Source organism: Lissotriton vulgaris, chromosome 2_1 (genome assembly GCF_964263255.1).
Source record: "Lissotriton vulgaris chromosome 2_1, aLisVul1.2, whole genome shotgun sequence".
Lineage (NCBI taxonomy): Eukaryota > Metazoa > Chordata > Amphibia > Caudata > Salamandridae > Lissotriton > Lissotriton vulgaris.
Genome location: NC_141687.1, coordinates 284,802,031 through 284,811,550, shown reverse-complemented (window position 1 = coordinate 284,811,550; position 9,520 = coordinate 284,802,031).

Genomic DNA, 9,520 nt, shown 5'->3' with positions numbered 1-9,520 from the left:
TCGTTTTTCACTGCTGAAAGGCCATCCTGCCATTAGGACAGAATGGGGGAGGCTGGGTGTTATGTTTGTTAGCCTAGTTTCCTGTAAGTTTATAATGGAGAGGTGAAGTTTAGTATGTATGAACTCACAGTGTCATAACACATCTTTCTGTGAAGGTTGTTTTTTCACTGTGTTCAGAAACCACTCTTTTAGAAAGTGCCTAAGTTTTGTGCTCTAGGCATTTCTGTGTGCCTCTGTTGAAATGTGGATTGTCTTTCTGGATCTGAAAGGTGAGAGGATCCGGGAGAGGTCTTGACCCAGGGAGGGGTCGAGATGGCACCAGGCTGCCCTGCGTCTGGAGAGTAGGGGAGGAGAAGCCCGTGAGGTGAAAAGGCCTGGGCAGGTGCTATAAACCAATTGACCCATCTCCTGCTGAGTGATTAAGGATCCAGACCCCCAGAATCAATCAGTGACACTGGGAGGGAGACACGTAGAACTGATTTAGGAAGTGGTCTGGGACCCCTGAGCACAAACGAACTTCAAAGACAGTAAGGGGTGTAACTATGAGAGTTGAAACCCCTGAACGTTGGAATTAAACAGAAATTAATTGAGACTGAAAAGGCTTGGACCCATTCTGTGGTCAATCAATCAATCAATCAAGCATGACACTTATAAAGCTCACTACATACCCGTGAGGGTCTCAAGGTGCTGGGAGGGGGGAGGGGGGTGCTGCTAGTGATCGAAGAGCCAAGTCTTGAGGAGATTTCTGAAGGCCAGTATGTCTTGGGTCTGCCGTAGGTTGGTGGGGAGGGTGCTCCATGCTTGGCGGCGAGGTGGGAGAAGGATCTGCCGCCGGCAGTTGTTCTTCGGATGCGGGGGACAGTGGTGAGGCTGGCGGACCAGAGCTGGCAGGTGGGGGTGTAGAAGTTGAGTCATCTGTTGAGGTATGCTGGTCCGGTCTTGAGGAGAGCTTTGTGTGCGGGGATGAGGAGTTTGAAGCTTATCCTCTTGTCGACGTGGAGCCAGTGCTGGTCTCTCAGGTGGGGTGTGACATGGCTGCAGATATTGAGGATCAGACGTGCCGAGGCATGGATGCGTTCCAAACGTCTCAGGAGCTTGGCCGACAATCCTGCGTAGAGTGCGTTTCCGTTGTCCAGCCTGCTGGTGACTAGGGCCTGGGTGACTGTTCTTCTCGTCTCGGTGGGGATCCACTTAAAGATCCTGCGGAGCCTTCGGAGGATGTTGAAGCAGGATGAGGAGACGGCGTTGACCTGCTTAGTCATGGAGAGGGTGGAGTTGATGATGACCCCTAGGTTGCGTGCGTGGTCGGTGGGTGTCGGGGCTGTTCCTAGTGTTGTCGGCCACCAGGAGTCGTCCCAGGCTGAAGGGGTGGAGCCGAGGATGAGGACCTCCATCTTGTCTGAGTTCAGCTTCAGTCGGCTGTTCCTCATCCATTCGGCGATGGCCTTCAGCCCTTTGTGGAGGTTGGTTTTGGCGGTGTGAGGGTCTTTGGTGAGGGAGATGATCAGCTGGGTGTCGTCGGCGTAGGAGATGATGTTGAGGTCGTGCTGTCGGGCGACGTGTGCCATTTAGATGTTGAACAGCGTCGGGCTGAGGGAAAAGCCCTGGGGTACGCCGCAGATGATTTTGGTGGCAGTGGAGCGGAAGGGGGGGAGGCAGGCGCTCTGAGTTCTGCCAGAGAGGAAGAATGTGGTCCAGTCAAGGGCCTTCTCTTAGTTCCCGGCATCGTGTAGGTGTTTTCTTAGTGTGTTGTGACAGACATTGTTGAAGACGGCTGACAGGTCCAGGAGGATGAGGGCTGCTGCCGTTGTCCAGCAGGGTCGTGATGTAATCAGTGGCGGCGATGAGGGCGGTTTCGGTGCTGTAGTTGCTGCGGAACCCGGACTGGGACGGGTCCAGGTTGCTGTTCTCCTCGAGGAAGCGGGTCAGTTGTTGTCAAGAGGAACCTCTTATAAAGAAGGAGCAACTGAAGAGACTGCTGTGAAAAGACCAATCCTTGCTTCGTGATCTGGGGCTAGTCTGCAGTTTGCTTTTCTAACCAAGGGAGAGGCTGGTGGGAATGTGCTTGGAGGCGCTAGGTCCTCCTGCTTGACGAAGACTGTGCTGTGTGCTGTGTCTTGTAACCCCAAGGGCCCGAGGTGAGCTGGCTCCCTGTTGAAATACAGGATCATAAAAGTTTCCGGAGAAGTCCCAAGCAACGCCGCGTGCGCGTGCTTTTGCAGCTTGAGACCCTCAGAAGTTGTGCCTTGTAATCGTGGGCACGCAGGAGTAAGCTGAGTTTCGGACGCGCGTGGTGTGTGTCGTGGTGCAGGCCAAAGCGTTGGTGAGGAGCCCCTGGTCGTGATGTGCACGGGGAGACGAAGTGAGACTCGGACGCGCTGGGTGCGTGTTGTGGTGCAGGTCAGGGCGTTGGTGAGGAGCGCCTGGTCATTGTGTGAACCAAAAGAAGAAGTGAGCCTCAGACGCGCAGAGTGCGTGTCATGGTGCAGCCAGAGTGTTAGTGAAGAGCGCCTGGACATTGTGTGCACCGAAAGAAGTGAGCTTAACTATTGGTTAGAAGCGGTGGTTAGGATTAGAAGCTACCAACCCACCGGAAAGAATACTACCCATTCTTGTATGTTGATTTTGTATTGTGTGGTCATATCGTATAACCTCTTATATAAAGTTAATATTAATTTTTTTAAAACTTGTGTGGAGTCTTAGTGGTGACATCATTGGGTTACTGTGAGTGTGGTTACACATACTGTACACTCGTGCTTGGAGACAAGCCTGGCTGCTCGTGCCAAGCTACTAAGGGGGTGAGCAGGATCATCTCAAATGGTGTCCTTACTTAGCCTAACTTTGAAGTGAGGAGTCAGGGACTCCTGCCGCCAGCATTTGGTGGCGGCGGTAAGCGATAGGGAACCCCACTTCCAGTTAAAGCCTGGTTGAAGATCCGTGTAGCTGTGCTTCCTGGCACTACCTGTTCTTCTGTTATATATTTACTTAATAAAAGTATTTAAGTAATTCGACTCATCGACTACTTAACACCTGCCGCCTGTCAAACTCAGCTGTTGACAGATGCGAGGGCTACGCTCGCACACTTCATAAAGTGATGGCTGAAACACTTCAGTCCATCAAGTCTGCATTACCAAACCCTACTAAAATGGCCCCTGAACGTTGTCATGCACGCAGTGTGACAACGCTTATTTAAACTACGGGCGCTCACAGAGATCAATCTGAATGTCTGGCGCCTGCGAGGATGATGAATCTCTGCCTCGCGATAATTTCTATTTACGCCGCGAGCCGCAACCAGTAACTCGCTTGGGGGAGTAACGGTGACCATACTTTACTTGAAACACCTGATGTAAAATTGTATACGCACTAACCTAATCCTGTACGCCTACTTACCCTGAATTTGACCCATAAATTGGGTAAAATAAACTAAAAATGCATAGCCTAATTCCTATAGAGAAAAATATTCTACAAATCAAAACAATCGAAGTGAAAATAACTAAATATGAATAAATGTATCAACCATTTAAATCTAATAAATACAATATAAATTAACTATTACATTCCCAAACAAACAAGTGATACTTATCTGTCAAAGAGCAGCATATAAAAGAGGAAGGTGGCTGCTGGGACTGAGTTTATATATGTGTTTGGGCCATTCTAAAGTTCTGGAATTTTGTTGTGATAAATGATGTCATTCTTTGAAGTGCTGCAGGAAGCTGGCAATGCATAATACTAGCCTCTGGTCTTGTCATGAAATCCAGTCCCCACAGCACCATCTGCTACAAGGTCGGGTGTGACATCTGGTCAGGAACCACATAGTGGGCAGATGCGGTACCTCAGTAAGTATACCCAAGATGTTCTCGAATGCTCATAAAAAGTGGATTGAATGTATGCAGTATGTTGTGTGTGTCTAACATCACTGTTGTCACTCATCTCAATATGCCCACATATGGCGCATTACAGCCTACCACATCACACCATGTTGGCTAGTGAAAGGATGACTCAAAATGTATGGCAAGTGAGAGCAGTATGTACATCATTGACTATATTTTTTCATATGAAGTGGAATAGCCACAACTGCATTAAAAGTCCATGACATGAAAACTCTCAATTGATTTGGATGAGGGTCGCACTTTGCCATGTGGGTTGTGTGGAGAGGTTTCTGGGCTGGTAAGGTTAATATAGAGGAATTGAAATATATACATCTGCAGGCTTCACTACACAATGAAAATCCAGTGTAGGCAGCAAATAGTCCAATTTTCTACACTTTACCACAATGTGTGATGCTAGCCAAATGCTGAATGTCAGCTTGCCTCCTCTTCTACCGTATTCACATATGGTCCGGGATGCCCACCACCCCTTCCACCACCAATCCCAATGGTAGGAGACAGACACATTTTTGAACTTTTTGGAAGGTAGGGGGGCCTTGCGACCCCTCCGGCCATATTTATTAAAAACATGAAACAAAATTTAAAACTTTAAATTAAAAACGTTTCATTTATCATGTACAAAATTCAACTTTCCATTACACTTGATGTAGACAGGTATCCAGGCTATCCTTAACAAATCTCTAATACAAAGATTTTCCTAACTGAGTCTAACATCATGCATTGCATACAAATTTTGTACATCCTATCGTTAGGGGCCAACGGCAAGGACTTAACCGGTGTCAGATCCCTATCAACCAATTTCCGCCCTCACGTATGAGTGGCGCATGCGCAGAGGACTTTACCCTCGTAGCCATGCATAACTTCCCTTGTCAGGGGGGCCCCCTTCCACTCGGCGCCATCTTAAGGACGTCTGAGTTCCCGTGCGGGGTAACTGTAAGAAGGACAGCGTGGACTCCCCCCTTTCCCCGCCCTACCTTCCGCCGCAGCGGATATCCGGCCCCCGGGAAATTCGTGGGAGGGGCATATGGCCGTATCCCCCTGGGAGGGGCCTATGGCTGTCTCCCCCTGGGCGATCCCATCCGTAATGGGTGCCGCCCCCCCGTGGGAGGGGCCAATGGCCGCCTCTCCCAGGGCGCTCCCATCCATAATGGGTGGCGCCCCCACTAGGGACCTTGAAATCACTGCTCACCGATCATGACCTTACCGCCCGACCGAAGTACCATGATGTACATGTATAACGAGAACACAGGTCACACTAAGATTGCACAGTACAAATGTGTGACCACCCAGTCCTTAATGGGCATTGTTGCTCAGGGGCGAGGGAAGCACAAATGTTTCCCAAAATTTGCTTGACTATTAGACATATCACATATTAGCTCTGCAATGCAGTTATTTGATCTCATGTGCAAAGGAGAAACTGGTCTGCAGGTTGAGGTACACTCCATAAGGTTTGTCAACAGATAACATCATACTCATTATGCAAGATGGGCCTAAAGAGCAAGGTGTATTTAAAGGTAGGCAGTGCAGTTCACCATAATAAGTCCCTTCCTTCAAATATCAGTAACCTTTTAGTAAATGTTTGCCTTTTAACATGATATCTCGTAGATTTCAGTGTTGTATGCCGGAAACAGCTCCTACCTGCTGCTGGTGACCATGTAAAGGTCAGGAGGGCAACATGCGGCACACTGGCTATAAATGATATATCACTGGTTTATATCAATAACATATACATGTTAACGCATCGCAGACATTCTGTGTACTTGAATATGGACGTGCATGACTCATAACAGCTGCAGACAGGATTTCCTCAGTGCTGCAGACAACACCGTCCCGTGGTATGTGAGACATCCTGGCTTAATCAGTCAAACACACTCGCATGTTTGTCAGGTAAGCGTGGCATATATTGTTCCCAATTATGGATTCCAAAATCATTCAGAAGATCTCTATCCTTGGTGAAGAACTTTTCAGATGTATCCCCTTCTGCATAGCATCTGTAGTTGGTGTGTAAAAGGTTCCATACATAATTAACCAGTGATATGTGTAACACGTGCCTGATTGCATATTAATCATTCAGAGCATTAAGAATGGTGTAACTTCCTTCTCAAGCTGCTGGATTGAGGAGCACATCTTCTGGGCCACATAAGAGGAGTCATGTTCAGCAGTTGATATCACAGGGATCTCAAAACAATAGTTGACGCTGGTGAGTTTGCTTTTGCACTGCACATCTCCATTTTCAACACCTCAGTGATAAGGTGTGGGTTGTTAAGTCTAGGTGTACCCAAGGTCACATGTGCATCATCTGTTGATGCTGAGTTTATTGTAATCAACCCTTGTGTTGCACCACACAATATATTAGGTCAAATACTGTCTTCCAGGTGCTGAGGACGATGAAGACATTGGACCTTCCACCAGTGGCGAACGAAGGGCAAATGAAAGGGAGAACCCACTTCTCTTACTAGCAGCTATTTCAGCTTCCAGTAATGCGCAAGAGGAGGAGGAAGTACATGAGGAGGCGGATGATTTGGAGGATGATGGAGACTATCTCACACTTCATACAGAGGATGAGGAGTGAGATGCCCTGACCATAATATTAGGTCTACTGGGCAAAAAATCAAAGGCCACTCCAGCTCTGCACAGCAAAGTGCCCCATTCTCTAACCCCCAGAATTAGCTGTTCTTCAGCAATGCACTAACCAGCCACAGATTTCATATACCCCAACACAGCCATCACTCCCTCAGAGTCCTCACATCCAGGACAGATGCTGTGGTTCCCCTCCACACTCCTCCTAAGACAGTGCATCCCTGACATTCTCTACCCCATCTGAGGGACCTACCGCCCCCAGTACAATACAGCAATCGCCTGCCCACAGCCTACCCACTCCCTGCCGGTTGTATCCACAGCCGTCCCATGTGGAGGGGGCTAGCAGATGGCCATGATGGCCAGTAGGAGGAGTTCTTCCAACAGCAGGCTGATGTTAGGAAGGACATTAGTGACTTAGGGGATACCTTGTCAAACATGTCAGAGGCACTGCAGGACATGCACCAAATCCTTTAGGTGATGGACAGACCGTCCCAGGTGTTGGACAGGATGGATACATCTTGGCAAGACATTTCCTAGAAGATATTACATCATATCCATCCATAGGGATGAGAGTGTAAGACACCATGCCTTGGCCATGAAGATGATGGAGGGCATGCTGAAACAGATCCAAAGTTTACCTTCAAGGTCAACGAATGGAGAGGAGCCATCACATCGACCTGCAACACATCACACCCACCCACCCACCCACCCACCTGTGTGCACAAGCTCACTGCAAAAGTGCACAGTTACCTTCAGCCTTGCACTTCCACTAATACCCCCTGTACAGGCACTCCCCCAGTGCACATCCACCATCACCCCGTCTAGGCACTTCCCCTCCTGTACAACCACCATCAGCCCTGTTCCCAGGAACTTCCGTCACCTACACTGGCGGATGCATCACCCCAACCTGCAGCTCGGCAACATCACAGCAAATGCACTTAGTCACAAAGATCATCACCAACACATTTGTGAAGTTGCAAGCAAGGTCCCGCATGATCACTAGAAAACATGTTATCTGCAATATATGTAAATAAAAGATACATTTCCTCACAAGTCAAGACTAAGTTGTGTATTATGTATTGATGGTCAATTGTTTACCCTTGTGGTGGCCTAGAGATGGGATGATGATTGTGCGTGAGTGACACATGTAAAAGAGTTAGACCATCTGTGTAATAAGTTACCAAGTGCAAAGCAATTAACTACTCCCAAGGTATATGTCCATACTTTGAACATATCATTTACAAGGAAGTAAACAAGATCGAGATAGTTTAAACCAAAATAAAACGTTATGTATTATAGAATGGATTTAAAATAAATATGCAGAAAACAGTCTGTTTGGAATGGAGAAAGTAAATCAAATACTGTTCTTCACACAGAAAGGACAAGGGGTTTTGGAGGGGGTTGGCCAACATAATTAAAACACACCAGGAAGCGTCACAGGAACCAGTCTATATACCAGGGGCAAATAAAAAGTCCAAAACCAAGAATTTGTTCAGTTGGTCAACTGTCCTCCTGGTCATCTTCTATTTGCACGAGGTGCAGATCCTCTGAATCAGATACAGAGTCTGGTTTGGCTGGTGCAGGCCAGACACCAGAAGGAGTTGGGACACACGAGGGGTGTGGGGAGACAAAGCGTAGGACAAAGTACAGGGTGACACATTGAGGGTGGTTTGGGAGGGATGTTGGGCAAGGACAGACAACATGTGAAGAGGCATTGAGGGTGGCCATGGATCTTGCATGCTCCTCTCAGAAAATACACAGCTCATCAAATAGCTGCAGTAGGGTAAGAAAGGACTTGCCTGGCTTCCCCTCATGTGCTTCCATCACTACCTGAGATGCAGCCACAGGAGAGACAATACAGGGAGGGGTTTGGGTCTTACATGAAGAGTGTCGTGTGTAGAGGTCAAAACCTTACCTAGGGTTTTCCTGCCAGCCTCTTGGACTAGTGGCAGGGGATTCAGCTGGAGACCCTGAGGCAGGAGATTCAGCTGGAGGCCCTGATGGAATGAAGGCCTCTAGAGTCAGGGAGGGGTTGGTGGCAGGCCTAGGTTGTGGTGTAACCTACACCAATGACACCTCAGCAAAAAAAAGAGTTGATTGTCAGGGGTAAAGTTTATTTCCCCCCACCCGGCCAGAGGTAACCAGTTCTGAGCACCCCCTCTACTATGTCTTCAGCCTCCACCCGGTCTGTAGTGCTCAATGTTAGATATTGCTTTGTCCTTGTAGCGACATTTACCCTGCCTTCAGATGTTGTATGTCCCCCCCCCCCTCCTCCTCCTCCTCCTCTTCAGTGCTGGAAAGAGGTTGTGGCCCTCGTTGGCCCAAGGATGTCTTGCTCTGCCCCATGTCCTGGTCCGGTTGATCTTGGCCAGCTGGTCCCACTGATATAGAAGACAAAACATTCAGTAGTTGTTGTACACGTCAGAACGACACACATAACTACATGAAGCAAGTGAAGCTTTGCTCTCCTTTGATCTTACTATCCAATTAAAAGTGATTTGGAGCCTAAAGTATATGTACGTTCACTGTGATGTCCTTATTCGACTCGCACATTCACATCTTACTTGAATTTAGATGGCATACACTTCTGTAATGACCAACCCTTACCTTCAGCATTCTCCTAATCTGGGTTTGCTGTCATTGCTACAGTCATCTTCCAATGTTAGTCTACAAAACGAGTTGGGAGACAGTTAGGATGAATATATGCACACCTAAGCATGGTTCTGGGATGATCCTGTGATACGTAGTCTCAGCACTCTTACACTTAACAACAAATGACATCTGCTGTGTAGCATTGTATAACATAACACAAATGCAGATCTAGGTGTACATATCCAAATAAGGGCTTGGATATTGGATTTGCTAAGAGGTGAGTCTAATACTTTGATATTCTCTAGCAACACCAGACACTTGAGTGTCAAAATTTGCGTTTTAAGACTCTTTAGTTGGTGCTGTACCCTGGTCTACACAGGTTGCTAGCTGTTACAACTACCTTGACTGGACAAATGCCAAACAAGCCATTGTTGGGAAGACTGGTGTATGTGGGGCCCCTT